The following is a 16,616-nucleotide window of genomic DNA, read 5'->3' as shown; positions in this document are numbered from 1 at the left end:
AAAATGAAAGACTTTATGTTCTATTAAGGGTATTGATTTAAGGCAATTCTTTTATCTTTGCTTTTTAAATCCTTGTAGCAGCCACGAACTGATTTGCATTATGAAAAATGAACCTTAAGAGGTTTTCGATCTGTAATCTGTGTAGGTTTAAGGGGTTAAGGTATAGAAATGTTGGGTCTGTTGATGTCAGCTTCTCTGCCACTTCTTTCTGTAAGCAGATACTTGTACTAAGGGAGAGTTCCTGGGTATTCTACTTGCCTTAGCACCTTGATTCCTGCTTTACCATTATCCAAAGAGGGTTATTCTTCTGGACTTTGTGACATTTAATACTCACCTTGCAAACTCAGATTCATAAAGTGACAGTAAGTTTGTAGTTGGCGATATCTACTAAGTATATAAATACGGGCACCTCTGGTTCTCTGATCTTCGTGATAGGCAGGTTTCCAAGTAGACCTGGTTAACAGCGGTGTGTATTTCTTTTCAATTATACTTTTTTAAAGAGAAAATTTAGAACTTGTTCAGGTAGCTAAGGATAAAATAAGTCACTGCTGTTAAATCCTTCATATGTTTCATCTGTCAATACTGATCATTCTAATATTGAGTATAACATTTCTTTTGCCTTTCTCAATTTTGTACTTTTGGTTAAAACTAGAAACTGGGCCTGGGGCCGGCTCCGTGGCTGAGTGGTTGGGTTTGGATCCTGGGCGTGGACATGGCACCGCTAGTCAGGCCACGTTGAGGAGGCGTCCCACATCCCACACCTAGGAGGACCTGCAACTAGGATATACAGCTGTATACAGGGGGGGGTTTGGGGAGATAAAGCAGGAAAAAAAAAAAAGATTGGCAACAGTTGTTAGCTCAGGTGCCAATCTTTAAAAAAAAAAAAAAAAGAAACTGGCCTTGTTCAAGACAGTAAGGCTTTGGGGTTCTGATCACTATGTTTTCAAAAGCCCTTGCAGTTAGAGGGCTAATTCCAGACTAATCAGAGGGAGGGTGTTAAGTTACTTACAAATCTGGGCTGTCCACTGGATCCTTCTTGTACCTTGGTAGAAGGAGAAAGAGAAGGAAAAAACAGCCCCCATTGCCCTGAAGAAATACTGATTGTTTTCTTCTGTGATCAGAATGAATTCTTCATTTTAGGCTCACTAACCTGATTAAGAGTAGTCCACCTGAACATCATGCAGGATTTCAGAGTCTAGCCTGTTATCTCTGTGGTGCATTAGTGCTTATCATTCCATGAATCGCTAGTGGTGAGGAGCTGGAGACCTGAACTGAATCCTGGCTCTTCTGCTTGACCGCAGGCAAGGTACACATTCTTTTCAAAACTTGTTTTTTTCTTCTGTAAAATGGGGGTTAATAATAACAACAATATAATGCGAATTTCATAGGGCTATCTAGAGCCAATGAGATAATGCAGGTAAAGTACTTAGCAAACGCGGTAAGGAAGTACTTAATAAACATTAGTTAATATTCCATTCTAAAATAAGTTTTACATTTAATTGCTTCTACAGTAAATGTTATACTCCTAAACTTAGATTTAAGACTGCTTTCTCAAAGAGGTTGGAATCTCAGCCAAGTTTCTGAGACCATAACTGTTAAATTAAAAATTATTTTTCATGGAAAAAACCAATTTCACCACTGAAATAAAATACAGGTTTTGTGAATGCAAATTTGTCAGATTTAAAATGTATGCATATTAAAGAAAATTTGGAAAGTAGTGAAAATTATTAAGAAACAGGATAAAAATCGCTTTAGTCTCAGCTCTCAGAGATAATCATCATAACAGACTGGAATAGTGTTTTTTCCTAATTTTAAAATTACAAAGGGAGTACCTGCTTATCATAAAAGGTTCAAGCAAGTAAATTATTGAGAGTAAAAGTGAAAATTACTCTTTCCTCACTTTCTAGTCCCATTCCTTAGACAGTTTTGTTGTCTTTATGCAATTAGAAATAAACACTGTATGTGTAGTTTTTACCTTTGTTTTTTAAAATAAAAAGTCTGATTGTTATATATTTTCCATCTCAATACATATAGTTGTACCTCATCTTTTTAACAGTCGTGAGATGTTGCATTAAACGGTTGTACTTTAATTATTCATGGTCATTTATGTTGTATCCAATTTTGAGCAACTAAAACCAGAGCCTTAATGAACTTCCTTCTGTCTTTGTGTACATGCGTATGTGTACAAGTATCTCCATTAAAAGGATTCTTAAGTGTGTATTTTAAGTTTCAGTAGATGCCAAAGTGCCTTCCTAAAAGGCTACACCAATCTATACTTCCTTATTGAGTTATAGAAACTCTTCATACATAATAGATATTAATCCTTTGCCTTCTGTTTAAGGTCTTCGCCATTTCACCTTTATCAGAAAGCGTTCTTCTATATTTTCTTCTGGTACTTTAATAATTCTTGTAATTTAATCTAAATTCTTGTGGGGTTTTTTTGTGTGTGTGCATGGTTCAGGTAAGAGTTTTAAAAATATTGAATAGTTTGGCTACTGAAATAAAATACAGGTATAAAAGTATTTTAGAAGCTTGAGGTTGATGTGAAGATAAGTCACATTGTGGAGATGCAGAGAGAAGTACTGTAGTGATGTTGTTGTAAGCATCACATCTGAAAAGGAAAAAAACGCCCATCTTTGACTGCTATCTCATGTCATCCACCTACTTCATCCTCGTCCTTCAAATTTCAGCTTCTCAGTGTAGCTTTCTTTGGGAGTCTATCCTGATTTCCACTATAATTTCGATATTCTTCTTATTATATATTTTCTTAACATGTTAGTCCATAATTTTTATTTGCAGTATACTAAATGCATAAATTATTCATCTGGAAATGAGAGTTATTTCTCAATCTTTGTCGGTGGAAACTCATCAAAGAGGGGAGTGCAAGGAAGATCTCAGTAGTGTTGGTTAAGTGATGCACATAGATACACATGAGTCCAGGGCACTTTTAACCCACATTACTGAGTTCTTCCTTACATCTTTCTGATCAAGGTATTATACTGGTAATATTTTTTTCATGTAAATGTTTAATAGCTTCTGGAAAGATAGAAGGTTTTATTTTGGTCTTGCATTTATTTAATAAGAACAAGGTGTATTTTAAGGTATAATCTCAGCTTTGAAAAAAATTGCTATTCCTTTTAATTTTGAGATTTTTTTAGTAACTTATAGACTTATGAATGAAGCAAAATTATTATATAATAAACATGAAGAACAAGAGATGGGGAAAGTAGTTATACAAAATTTCAAATGCTATAAAAAGCAAATTATTAAAGAATAAGGAGGTACATTGGCAGCTGTAATAGTGGAAATATAGCCAGATGTTTGATAACCTGTCTCTGTTGTAAATTCTTCCTGAACTTTTTTCATCTTCCTGAGTAAATATTTGAAAACATAAAGTTTAAAAAACTTGCTTCTTATTTCATTACCTTTGGATAACTACTGTTGATATTTTGCTATGTTTCCTACCAGTACTTTTTCTTCTTTATATATATGTATGGACATAGTTTACTTTTATAAAATTGAAATCATATTCTGTATAATTTGCTATCTTGATTTTTTTAACTTAACATTCAACCTTGAAGGTTTCCCTTTGTTCTCCTTAAAAATACTTTTTTTAAAAAATCTTTACCAACATTCCGTTGTATAGTTGTACCTTAGCTTCACTATTTTCCTATTGCTGAATGTGTAACTTTTTCCAGTATTTTATATAAATAATACTATAGTAAATATCTTTTTATTTATCCCTGATATTACTTTAGAATATTTTCCTAGAAGTGGAATTACTGAGTGAAAAGGTATAAGCATTTAAAAGTCTTAAAATACCCTTCAGAAAGGTTTCATGTGTACCGTCACTAGCAATGTGAATCCCATTTTATTGCTATCTTTATTGAAATGACCATCATTCTTAGTGAAATTAATAAAATTTTCTTATTACTAGGCAAATAAAAAATATAATTTATTTTCCATTTCTTGTTTAAATTATAACTTGCTTTGTTTTTGTTAATTTGATTTATTTTCATTATTTATAATAAGTACACAGAAGTAACTAAATTTTTGTGCCTACTGTTATTTTTATTATCTTTCTGGACTTTAATAAAATTTCAGTTACTTTTTTTTTCTTTTGGTGAGGAAGATTGTCCATGAGCTAACATCTGTGCCAGTCTTCCTCTGTTTTGTATGTGGGATGCCACCACAGCATGGCTTGAGGGCATTGTATAGGTCCGCACCCGGGATCCGAACCTGCAAAAGCACTCGAAGTTAACCACTGCCCCACCAGGCCCACCTGCAAATTTTATTTACTTTTGTTTTCCAGGTTCATTGTCTTATCTGAAAATGGTAGTAACTTTTACTTCCTTTTGAATAGTCACAATATTTATTTCTATTTTAGTCTTTGTTACATTGACCAGAATCTCCAAGACACAGTTAAGTAAGAGAGGTAATAATTGTCTTGGAATGTCTCTGGTAATTTTACAGTTAAGGATGATGTCAGCTGTTGGTTTTACAGAGATATATTGTTTTATTCTGTTTCTACTTTACAAAAAATAAGAATGGCTTCTGAATTTTTTCAGATTTTTTATAATACTTAATTAGGTGATAAAGTTTTTCTTCTTTTAACTACATCTGATAAGAACATATAATAATAAATTTGCTAATAACCAAAGGTACCCTAAAGGGTATATTATGAGGAACCAAAACCCTACTCATGTTAGTCAAATGTACAGAATTTGTTGGAAGGATAGAAGAGGATCTCTCAGAAATTTAGTGTAATAAGAGTATATAGGCCATATGGTAGCTTCTGTAGTTACTTCTGTAGTCTCTTGGGGAATCCTTACTTATTCATGAGTCAATTGTGATAAGTTGTATTTCCCAAGATTGTATTTTTTAAGGTTTTAAAATTTATTATTATATGGATGTGTGTAATATTTTCTTATAATTAAGTCTGTGGTGTTCATTTCCATCTTTTGCTAGTGATTTTGTTATTTTTCTTGATTTGATTTGCCAAATGTTTATCTACTTAGTGGTTTTTAATAACCAGCTGTGAGATTTATTCTGTTGGCTTTCTGCTTTGCGATTCCTTGATTTCTAAACTTTTCTCTTTATTTTCCTCTTCTTGCTTTTTTTCTTTTTTTGTTATACTTTTTATAATGCAATACATTTTTGATTCTTTTTTTTTAATAACAAGAACATTTAATGCTCTTAATTTGCCTCTGAGTACAGCTTTGGCTGCACTCTATAATTTACATGAATGATGTTCTTATATTCTTTTCTTTTCAAATAGTTGATCTAGTTTGATTTTCTCTTTGACTTGAGGTATTTAGGACAGTTCTGTTCACTCTTTTCTTTCATTGTTGTCAGTGACTATGGTCTTTTAAAATATCTTTTAAATTTATCAAGGGTTTCTTTATGACTTAAAGCATAATCCAATTTGGTAAATGTTATGTGAAAACTTGAAAAAAACATTTTCTATTTGCAGAGTATGGTTTTTTTGGGGGTGAGGGGAAGAAGATTGGCTCCGAGCTAACATCTGTTGCCAGTCTTAACTCTTTCTGCTTGAGGAAGATTATTGCTGAGCTAACATCTGTGCCAATCTTCTTCTGTTTTTTTGTATGTGGGATGGTGCCACAGCATGGCTTGATGAGTGGTGTGTAGGTCTGTGCCCAGGATCCGAACCCGCAAACTCCAGGCTGCTGAAACAGAGTGCGCGAACTTAACCACTATGCCATTGGGATGGCCCCGTAGGGTAGATTTATATATATATATATATATATTGTTAATTAAACTGCACATTTTGGGTATAAATATCTTCAAAACCAAATGTGTTGAGTATATATGTAGTCACATGTTGCTTAATGAGAGGAATACTTTCTCAGAAATGCATCATTAGGCAATTTCATCATTGTGTGAACATCACAGGGTGTACTTACACAAACCTGGATGGTATAGCCTACTACACACCTAGATGTGTCTTTTCCAAATATTTTCTCCCAGTCTGTGGCATGTCTTCTCATTCTCTTGACTATTAATTTTTATTGTGTGTTTTGATGCAGTATTATATGATGCATGTGTGAGTTCTATGCTGCTGAAGATCTTCAGTATGGATTACACCTAATCAGTAAACATGTTATCATATTTAATCTTTGTGAGTCCTTGTGTTTTACTTATCTTAAATTCCTGTCTGTATTATTTTTGTTCAATAAATTATCCAACTTTGTCTTTCCATGTCATTTTGTTTCAGTTATGTCTCTCTTAAATTACATGTAGTTTATTTTTGTTTTGATTCAAAATGAATGCTTAAAACATTTATGTTTGTTGTCATAATGAATTCTGTTGAGTGTTTCTTCTATCATCTTAATTAATGATTTGTTTTTTAATGATTCATTGTTGCTACTTTAATTGTCATAAAATATACATAACATAAATTATTGTCTTTACTGTTTCTGAGTATAGAGTTCTTTGGCATTAAGTGTATTTACATTGTTGTGCAACCATCACCACTGTCCATCTCCAGAACTTCTTCATCTTCCTTCCCCAGTTGAACCTCTATACTCATTAAACACTAACTCCCCATTCCTCCCCACCCCCAACCCCTAATGTGCTTTCTGTATTTCTGCCCCCAATCTTCTAATCTACTTTCTGTCTCCTAACAATTTTGCCTATTGTAGACGATTCATATAAGTGGAATCATACCATATTTGCCTTTTTATGTCTGGCTTATTTCATGTAACATAATGTTGTTAAAGTTCATCCATGTTATAGCATATATTAGTACTTTGTTCCTTTTTATGGCCAAATAATATTCCATTGTATGTATATACCACATTTTGTTTATCCAGTTATCTGTTGATGTTTTCTGTTTTTTGCTTTGTGAATTATATTTGGTTTGCTTTTATTTCAGGTATTTGGAATGTATACATCCTATTTTTAAAGTCTATTAATTTATAGTTTAAATGAATAAAAGTGTAAATCTAAATTTAAAAGAATAAAATTTTATGATTTGTCAGGCTGAAAAAGAAAATTATACTTTGATTCCTTCTATTTCTGAAGACTAATTTTTTCTCCTAACCTACCCTCACTTTATCTACTTTTCCCTTCTACAGTGAGTTTGGGGCCTTAGAATATTGTTAGTATATTTTTTTGTGCATTTTATGTTTTTAACTTCATCTTTTTACTTTTATCTTAGTAATTATGTTGTGTTAACATAAATTAGTTAAACTTTATTTACATGGATTTGGTGGTCATTGCCATTTTTCTCAATCTTACATTTAAATTGATTCATCGTGTATGTCAGCTAGCATACATTTCAGCTAATATTTTTAGTAAGAGTAACTGAAAGGCATATTTAATAATTATTAGGTCACTGAGGTCCTCAGAAATTCTGTGTCATCTTGCATTGATCATTTTGTTTTGGAGCTTCCTGTGCCTGATAGTGGTAGGAATATTTCATTGTCTTTTGGTGTAATATTTTGACAGATCGTGTCTTGTACGTGTTCATTAATGTTGCCTGGTACTTTAGCTCCTTGCAGTGTGCATAGCTGGCTCTTTCACATTTCCAGAGATATTTTTGGTTATTTCATTTTAGTTCTGTTTTCTTCCTTGAAAACACTTGTATTAATTAGGTTGGCTTATCATTTCTGTCCTTTGTGTGAGCTTCTCAAATGTTTTTCCTTATTTGTCATTTGATTTTCCTTTATCACCTCCAGTGTAGGCCTTATTTCTGTTGAAATTTTAGTTGCGCATGCTTTAAAAATTTACCCTGCTCCCCTTTCTTCCTAAATTACTCTCGTCTTGGTCTGTTCTCTCCATGGATGCCTGTTCCATAGAGTTGCCAAGCAGTGTTTGGAAGTTAGTTCTGTGTCCTGAAGTAATTTAATTCACCTTCTAAGTCAGGCTCTGCTTCTATATTTTATAGTCTATAATTTTCCCTCTTCGTTGTGCTGCGTTATTTTTTTGTTGGGATCAGTGGTGGATTTTTCTTTTCTGCTTGTTCATCCTTGAATGATAACTGTTACATATTACTACCTGATGTGCATTTGTCAGAAATGTTTGTGGACTGTCCTTGCCTCTACAGTTGACTGAAATTCTGGTCGAAGCTTCTTGTTAGGTGTATTGCTGAAGGATAAATATGCAGCTCCTAGCCTGAGTTCTGGAGATTAATAGACATTTATCTAATGATAGTTCTAGGCTAGGATGGTGGGCTCTTATCCTACCCTGGTTTCTAGCATGTGCTGCTGTTAGGGCTCTTCCTGATTCTAGCCTTGTGTCTTCAACACAGCACTTTGCACATATGACTCCACCTCCCAGGAAGCTGTGTGCCAATTCAGGTTTTTCTGCCCTCACACAGCTCCACCTGAACCTCACGTACACGCGGGCACATAGACACTCCTTGCTTGTTTTCTGGAACTTGCATGGTAGTCTCCTAAATGTATGTAGACAGATCAGAGGAGAAGATAAGGAACTCTGGCTGCCACCAAACCTGCCTCTGCATAGCAAGAAATGGCTTAGCAAGGGTGACTGACTAATTTGTTTCTTTGAGGCAGACTTTGGGTCTCTAAATAAAAGGGTGGTTAGCAGAGAGAGACAAGGTATCTTCATATCTTTCTTATCTTTTTTTTCCCAATGAGGAAGATTGGCCCTGAGCTAACATCTGTGCCAGTCCTCCTCTATTTTGTATGTGAGACGCTGTCACAGCATGGCTTGACAAGTGGTGTGTAGGTCCACGCCGGGGATCCAACCCCATGAACCCCGGGCCACCAAAGCAGAGCATGTGAACTTAACCAGTACGCCACCAGGCCAACCCCTCTTCATATCTTCTTTTATGCAGATGGTTGAACTGTCTTTTATGAAGCAGAGCATGGCTGGGTCATGAATCTTTTCTCGGTTAAGATTGAGTGACTTTATAACTAGTGAAAATCCTTCAAAGATCTGATATAAATTGTCTTCATGGAAATTTGGGATAAAGTACATGGATAATTTCTGATTTGACATTTTTTATTAGAATAAGCTGGTCCCAACTTCTGTTTAACTTAGATAACCATATAAGTAATTAAATAATCAGTCTGCTGTTGACCTTCAGTTTCCAGTAAAAGGTCTTATCTTAGAGTGATAGATGGTATCTTGTTCCACTTTGCATCTCCTTGATGTCTAGCAGGTTGAACACTTTTCATCTTTATTGCCCCTCTCCCCTTATTTCATTTCGAATTGCCGTTTGGGGTTTGTGACCAAACTTGGGGAAAGCTAGACTTCATACTGTTCAACACATTTCTTACTACTTGTTTTTTTTTTTTTTTTGGTAATCTTTGTTGTTGTCCCTTGCTTCCCCATTCCCTACCTTATCAGCAGTTTTGAAGCATTTTCTGAGTCTCACCCCTTTACTTCTCTCATGCTTGGTTATTGTTTCACTTTTTTAGTATAGTGATTGGGTGAAGGCCAAGGGGAAAAAGAAAAAAAAAGACCACATTTAGATTACGAAGTTTCTTTACACATACTTCTTCCTCTGTACAGAGACCTTCCTCTCTTTCTTTGCCTGGCAAATTCCTTTTCATCCTTCAAAAGCCAGTTCTGATTTATTTGCCTAATTACTCCCATAAATAGGAGCTCTGGGTCCTCTTTTCCGTTGTATGCCACTCATCCCTCTCAGCTCTGAGCTCACTGCAGAGTAGTCATCTGTTACTGTTTTCTCACTGATGTGCTCACAGCTGAGACTAAATCTTAGTTATCTTTGATCTCTAGCATCGGACACATTGTAGGCACAAAATAAATATTTGAATGACCTAGAAGACACTTACTAAGAGGTTTTTTTCCTTCCACCATTTCATTTCCCTGCTTCTAGTATGAAAATATAAAAAACAAGTCTTTCTGGATATTCTTTTTTCTTTAGATTTTATTCTAGTTTGAGTTTTTTTGTAATGATCGTGTACTACTTTTATTATTAAAATAAAAAACACTTAAAACCAAACCTCTCAAACTTCAGGGTGCTCCCTCTTGCCCCAGTGACTTTCTGGCCCCACTGAACTTACCAGTCTATTTCCCACTACTTGGTACCGTATGCCCTCTTGTCTCCTTGCTGTCTCATGAACTAGATCATATTTATTGTTCCTGTTGCTTAGAATCCCATCTTCTGGGTAGGACCAAGATCTGTTGTAAATTGAGGAATACTTGTAATAGGGATTGAGTAGTGAGAATTTAGACCATTTGTCCTGCTGCTCTTATCCTGACTATATGGTGGTTAAGGTGAGGTTCTTGGTCAGTTCTTCAGTTGTGAGGATCAAGATAAATGGAGCATTTAATTGTTTTAGTTTTCTAGAATAGTGACCTCAAAGGAGATAGAATAGTCCATGTATCTTCAAATTTCTCCTAGCCTAAAAAAGAAAAAACTTACTTGACTTGGAGGCCATCACAGATAAACCTTTCATTGGTTGATTTATTCATTCACCAGTTACTCATTTCACAGACACATGAACTATACACAGTGTGAGGTGTTAGTGATATAATGGTCAACGAAATGCTCACTGGATTCATGCTTATGGGGTTTATAACACACGGAAGATGGACGTTAAAAAAGTAAATCCGGTGTGATGAATGTTAAGACAAAGGAAATAAAGTAATGTGCATGGGACGGGAGTAAGGAGGTGTCAGAGGTGGTTTCCTTAAAAAGTGACTTTAAGGCCAATACTTGAAGTAGGTGTCAAACAGAAGTGGTAGATAGAAAGTAGAGTGACCGACTCAATCCCACTTTGCCTAGCGCTCTCCTGGGTTTAGCACTGAAAGCCCTGTGTCCCAGGGAAATGGGATGCTTGGTCACTGATCAGAAAACCTTGCAGGAAGGTCATGTGTGAGGGCTTGAGATGGCTATTAGAGGAGCTGAAATGACTGATAAAACTTAAAGCCTGTAGAGGAAAAGACTACAAAGGGGAGTCTGAAAAGTTAGGGGCCTGATCATGTGTTACAGTAGGCTCCCCTTACCCGTGGTTTCAGAGACCTGCAGTCAACCTCAGTCTGAAAATATTTAATGGGAAATTCCAGAAATAATTCATAAGTTTTAAATTGCACGCCATTCTGAGTAGCATGATGAAATCTCGCACCATCCCTCTCCATCCTGCCCAAGTCGTCAATCATCCCTTTGTCCAGCGTATCCACACTGCATATGCTACCTGCTACCTGTCCGTTAGTCACTTGGTGGCTGTCTCGGGTATCAGAGCGACTGTCATGGTATCATAGTGCTTGTGTTCAAAGTCTTATTTTACTGGGGCTGGCCCCGTGGCCGAGTGGTTAAGTTTGTGCGCTCCGCTGCAGGTGGCCCAGTGTTTCGTTGGTTCGAATTCTGGGCGCGGACATGACACTGCTCATCAGACCACGCTGAGGCAGCGTCCCACATGCCATAACTAGAAGGACCCACAACGAAGAATATACAACTATGTACCGGGGGGCTTTGGGGCGAAAAAGGAAAAAATAATAAATAAATTTTAAAAGTCTTATTTTACTTAATAATGGCCTCAAAGTGCACAAGTAGTTATGCTAGCAACTCACATATGCCAAAGAGAAGCTGTAAAAGTGCTTCCTTTGAGTGAAAAGATGAAAGTTCTTAAGTTAATGAGGAAAAGAAAGAAAATCATACGCTGAGGTTCTGAGATCTACAGTAATTTTAATTACGGTATATTGTTGTTATTCTATTTTGTTATTAGTTATTCTTGTTAATCTCTTACTGTGCCTAATTTATAAATTAAACTTTACCATAGGTATATGTGTATAAGACAAAACGTCGTATATATAGGGTTTGGTACTATGGTACCATGGTTTCAGGCATCCACTGGGGGTCTTGGAACGTATCCCTGCTGGATAAGGGGGACCTACTGTATTGGGTTTTATCTTAAGTATCTTGCTTAAAAGCTTTAAGTAGGAGACTGAAGTGATGAAATTTAATATATTGTAAGGTTGCTGCCTGCCATGTGAAAAATAGGCTGGGAGGGACCGAGAGTGGATTTGAGGATAATAACAATGATTAAGTCATAGGCTGCACTGACTTAAAAGTTCTGAGGAAGCTGTTCTGAGAGGCATGGATAGTTAGGAGAATTGGGGTGTTATTATAGAGGTGTGAAAAACTGAAACAAATGATTTTCAAAAATTGTTTTCCTCCGAGAAGGTTAATTTCTTAAAGACAGAAAATAACTATTTTTTACTCTCACATTTTTCTGTCACTGCATAGAAATTTTACTGGCAGAATAAATAATCCAGATGGCAGGTTTTTTTTTTTCAGGGATGACTGTCAGCCTTTTTTCAGATATGAAGAACAGGAGCATAGAATGTAGGAGGCATGTCTTTGAAGTCATGGAAGTGATTCTTTTCCTGAACATGGCAAAAAGTGTAACTTTGAATGGTTTTGTCACCTTCAAAGTGGTCCCGTTGAAAGGCTGTCATTATTCCAGTAACGCTTCCATTCTCCAGGTCACTTTTTAGAGCACTTCCCTCAAGGAGACTGGGGCATGTTCTTTAGAGTATCTTCTTCACCAGAGGCAAACCCTCCGTCTTTGCTTCTGCCTTTGTTTGTGTCAGTCCCTGTTGCTTTCTGCATCAACATCTGCCCCACTGTGATTTCTTTTCTTAAATTTTTAAAAATCAGATATAATTCATATATGATAAAATCCACACTTTAAAAGGTGTACAATTAAATGTTTTCTTTACTCTATTCACAAGATTGTGCAACCGTCACCACTATTCAATTCCAGAATATTTGCATTACTACAAGGAAAAATCTTGCACTCAGTAGCACTCATTTTATCCCAAACTGTGCCCTCTCACCCTAGGCAACCACTGATCTATTTTCTCTCTCTCTGTATTTGTCTATTCTGGACATGTAGGCAGATTCATATAATATGTGGTCTTTTGTGACTGGTTTCTTTCATTTAGCACAGTGTTTTCAAAGTGGATCCATATGTAGCATGTATGAGTACTTCATCCTTTTTATGGCTGAATAATATTCCATTGTATGGAATGGAGTGGAATAAACACATTTTGTTTATCCATTCGTCAGTTAATGGAAACTTGGCTTGCTTTCACTTTTTGACTATTATGAATAGTGCTTCTGTGAACATTGTGTAGAGGTTTTGTGTGGACATATTTTCATTTCTTCTGTGTGTATACATAGGAGTGGAATTGCTGAGTCCTATGTTAGCTCCATGTTTAGCCTTTTGAGGAGCTACCAGACTGTTTCCCAAAGTGACTGCAACATTTTGCGCTCCCACCAGCAGTGTATGTGGATTCCGCTTTCTCCACATCCTCGCTAACGCTTGTTATTTTCTGTCTTTTTGATTATAGCCATCCTAATGGGTATGAAGTGGTATCTCATTATGGATTTAATTTGCATTTCCCTGTTGGCTAATGATGTTGAGTACCTTTTCATGTGCTTATTGGCCATTTGTATATCTTTCAAGAAATGTGTATTCAGATCCTTTGGGAAAGTATTTTATGTTCAGAATTGAGTGCTTTAGATCAGTGCTTCTCAGAAACTTTCTGTAATGGAGTAGCAACTTTTGTAAAATATAGTGGGTATGAAAGCAAAATCAAACATAAAAATTCAAGCCCCATCTGTTGTTGTTGTTGTTGTTGTTAGGGTCAACAGCAAATTATTTCATTCAAATTGCTCTAAAAGTTTCTAAGCACTTTTTCTCAATTTTTATATTTCATTAAGTGCTCGTACTAAATAGCCAGTCCCCATAACACTCTTTGAATGATGCTGCTTTAAATTACTAAAAGGCATTTGAAAAGTAGTGCAGCTTTTTCCATGTCTGAACTCAAGGCAATTGCTCAATTCTTGTATTTTCTGCACTTGCACCTACGGCTCCCAATTCTCATTTGCTGGTGAGATAATCCCACAGAGGACTGGTTTTGAGGCTTGATGAAAGCAAGCACTTGATACAGATTTTACTCAAGCTAGTTACATTTTATTGGGATAAGCTGGAAGGTACAGTTTCAGCAAAAGATAACAAGGCGAATTGGGTTTGGGGCCAATGAGGGCTAGCCTTCTGACCCTCTCCCAGTTTTCCTCATAAGCGGTACCCTCAGTGTTGATGATATTGTGCTTGTTGAAGGGGAGTTTCTGGTAGCTTCTCAGAAGCACGGAGTGGAGGCTTACCATAAAGCCTGTTACACTTTCCAGCCATGTCACCCTGAGATTCCAATCTAATTATTTGTTTGTAAATAAGTAATTTGTCACTTGGCTGTTACATCTTTGTTCTGAGCATAATTTCTTTCCTCATTGTTTACATTTATACAAAAATAAGCATTATTCACGCTCAGCCCCTTTATGAGTCTGTAACCATGAACAGTCTGTGAGCATGAACAGTTCGTTATCTCCCGTCTTACAAGGTCTAGGAGGGCTAAGCATGCAGGCTGGTCCTGACTTTGAAACCTCATAGTCTGAGGACACTGAGAAATGCATTCTTATGCTATCCTAATTATTTATGCTTTTGGTGTGAAAATTCTGAAACAACGTGGGTCATTAGAAAGTGTTTTATTTTATAGTGGCCTTAAACTAATGAAGGTGGATAGAGTGTGAATCATTTGAAGTGTGAGTTTAAACATTTGTTGGTGCCTCTGTGTTAAGAGCATTATGTTAGACAGTATCAGGTTGACACAGAGAAGTATGAAAAGTGTTCCTTGCCAGCCAGGAGTTTATAATCTTGTAGAAAGAAGAAAAGTTAGAAGCCAGGTGACTGAAATTCAAGGAAGTGTGTAAGGGTTGAATTAATGGATGAGACTTTATCACCCTGGGTCCAATTAGAAGAGAAAGTACACAGTAAGTTAAACATGGAAAGAATTATTGACTCTAATGGAAGAATGGAATAATGAGGGGTTAGCTAGTAAGAAGTAAATAGAAGTCTAAAGAACATAGCAATAGCACAAATAAGGAGCAGCTGCTACCCCAAGGGCTGATATCAGCACTCAGGAAGAGCCCTCCTTCCTCCAGAGCTGAGATCCAAACCTTGTTGGAGAGAATGTGGCTGTGGATCACTGAATGGCACAGAAGCCATGGTGCTTGTAGTGTGGCCGAACATGCTTGACATCTGCCCTCCAGTGTGCTGTTTACAGGGAGGTGTTAACTGGGCTACAACACCTCCCAAGAAAAGAGGGTCGGGGGGAAACCTCCTGGCTGCTGGGTATGCTGCTGACCACCTTGCTGTGTAGAAGCCTGGTGAGCCAGCCCGGAACCAGGAAGCAAAACTTTTCTCCTGCAGTGTCTCTCCTGTGCCCTCTACTGGTAAAGCTTAACTACTGAGCACTTGAAATATAACCAGTGCAACTAAGAAACTGAATTTTATTTTTATTTCATTTTAATTAAATTTAAGTAGCCATATATGGCTAGCATGACCACCCATATTGGATAGCACAGTTTACAGAATGGTATGTTCATAAGGAAAAAAGTTTTAAAGAAGACAGATAATTTGGAGGTGACTTTAAGAGCAAATTCCCATTCAGGGTTGGCCTGTATACATGAGAGCACTCTATTTCCCCAAAATATCTTAATTTGATATTTTCAAATTTTTTTTCATACCACTGATGTAATTACTAAAATTTGACTGAGATCCCTTTTTCCTTTTAAAGTGTCTTTTTAAAATGCTTATCCCCCAGTGATGTCTGTTTCTGTAACTTTACGTACCCGCCTAGTCTCAGTTGACTTTAGTAAGCATTTTTTGAGCACATACTGTGTCCCGAGCTCTGTACTATGTGCCGGGCCTACAAACATTAATAAGGCAGAATTGCTGTCATTAGCAGTTTAGTCTAGTTGGGATTAAGGGAGAGGAAGATGAGAGTAAGGGGGAACTTTTAAATGTTCACTTTTTTTTAAACTTCTGTATGCAATTTGATACTGATTAGGAATATTCTTTTTAAAAACTTGCCTCACCTTTTAAAAGACATTTTTCGTAAAGTAGAGAGAGAGTTTTGCCTCTCTGTCTTTGCTGGATTATTATTTCACACCCTCCCATAAGTGGAATACAGCCTCAGAATTCTTCTCACAGCGTACAGGATACTGCGCAGCCAGCCCCTCTGGATCATTCAGAGCGGCTCTGTGAGGCGAAGCCTGCTTGCTGTTTGTGACCTGTAGATGGTACCTAGAGTATCCTTCCCCGACTTTTTATCTATGGAAACTGTCTCTCCTTTATGTCGTTTATCAAGTCCAGTCATGCTCTCACAGTGATTTTGAAGTGATAGAAGTGATTTCTTACCGCTGTGTGCTCATGCGTTCATTCAACAGATGTTTATTGGTTGCCTCACATATGCCAGGTTGTGTTGCACGGTGAGGGGCGAAGTGAGGCATGGCCCTTGTGGACTGAGACGGTTAAGAGCCCGCATGCCCCCTCAGTCTCTCTCTCCCATTTTGGTGGTGACTTGTTAACATAGTGGAACTTGAAGATAGCAGCAGCCTAGATCTGTAAATCACCTTAAGGAGAACTAACTTCCTCAAGCTTAGTATCTGCTAGAAATAAATGTTTATTGTGTTAAACCATTGAGATTGGAATGTTCGTTATCAATGCCCAGCCTAGCTAGCCTAATACAGGTATGTTTTCAGTCTTTTACTGCTATGACGGTGCTGCTATGAGTGTTCTTATAATTTCCACATG

General features: G+C 36.6%; 1 protein-coding gene across 8 annotated transcripts in view; it reads left to right on the top strand.

The window, feature by feature from the left end:
* Window positions 1-16,616, top strand: part of PAK2 (p21 (RAC1) activated kinase 2) — a 78,926-nt gene that overhangs the window by 1,734 nt on the left and 60,576 nt on the right. For 3 of the 8 annotated variants that reach the window (XM_070583467.1, XM_070583468.1, XM_070583466.1), the window contains one exon: window positions 1,141-1,306. The exons of 4 other annotated variants lie outside the window; for them this stretch is intronic. The gene's annotated coding sequence lies outside the window, so the exon portion shown is untranslated. Of the gene's footprint in view, window positions 1-1,038; window positions 1,307-16,616 lie in introns of those variants that run through there. One more of the 8 variants, XM_070583470.1, reaches the window with a different exon arrangement.

Source organism: Equus przewalskii, chromosome 18 (genome assembly GCF_037783145.1).
Source record: "Equus przewalskii isolate Varuska chromosome 18, EquPr2, whole genome shotgun sequence".
Taxonomy (NCBI): domain Eukaryota; kingdom Metazoa; phylum Chordata; class Mammalia; order Perissodactyla; family Equidae; genus Equus; species Equus przewalskii.
This window is presented reverse-complemented; position numbering and strand designations above follow the sequence as displayed.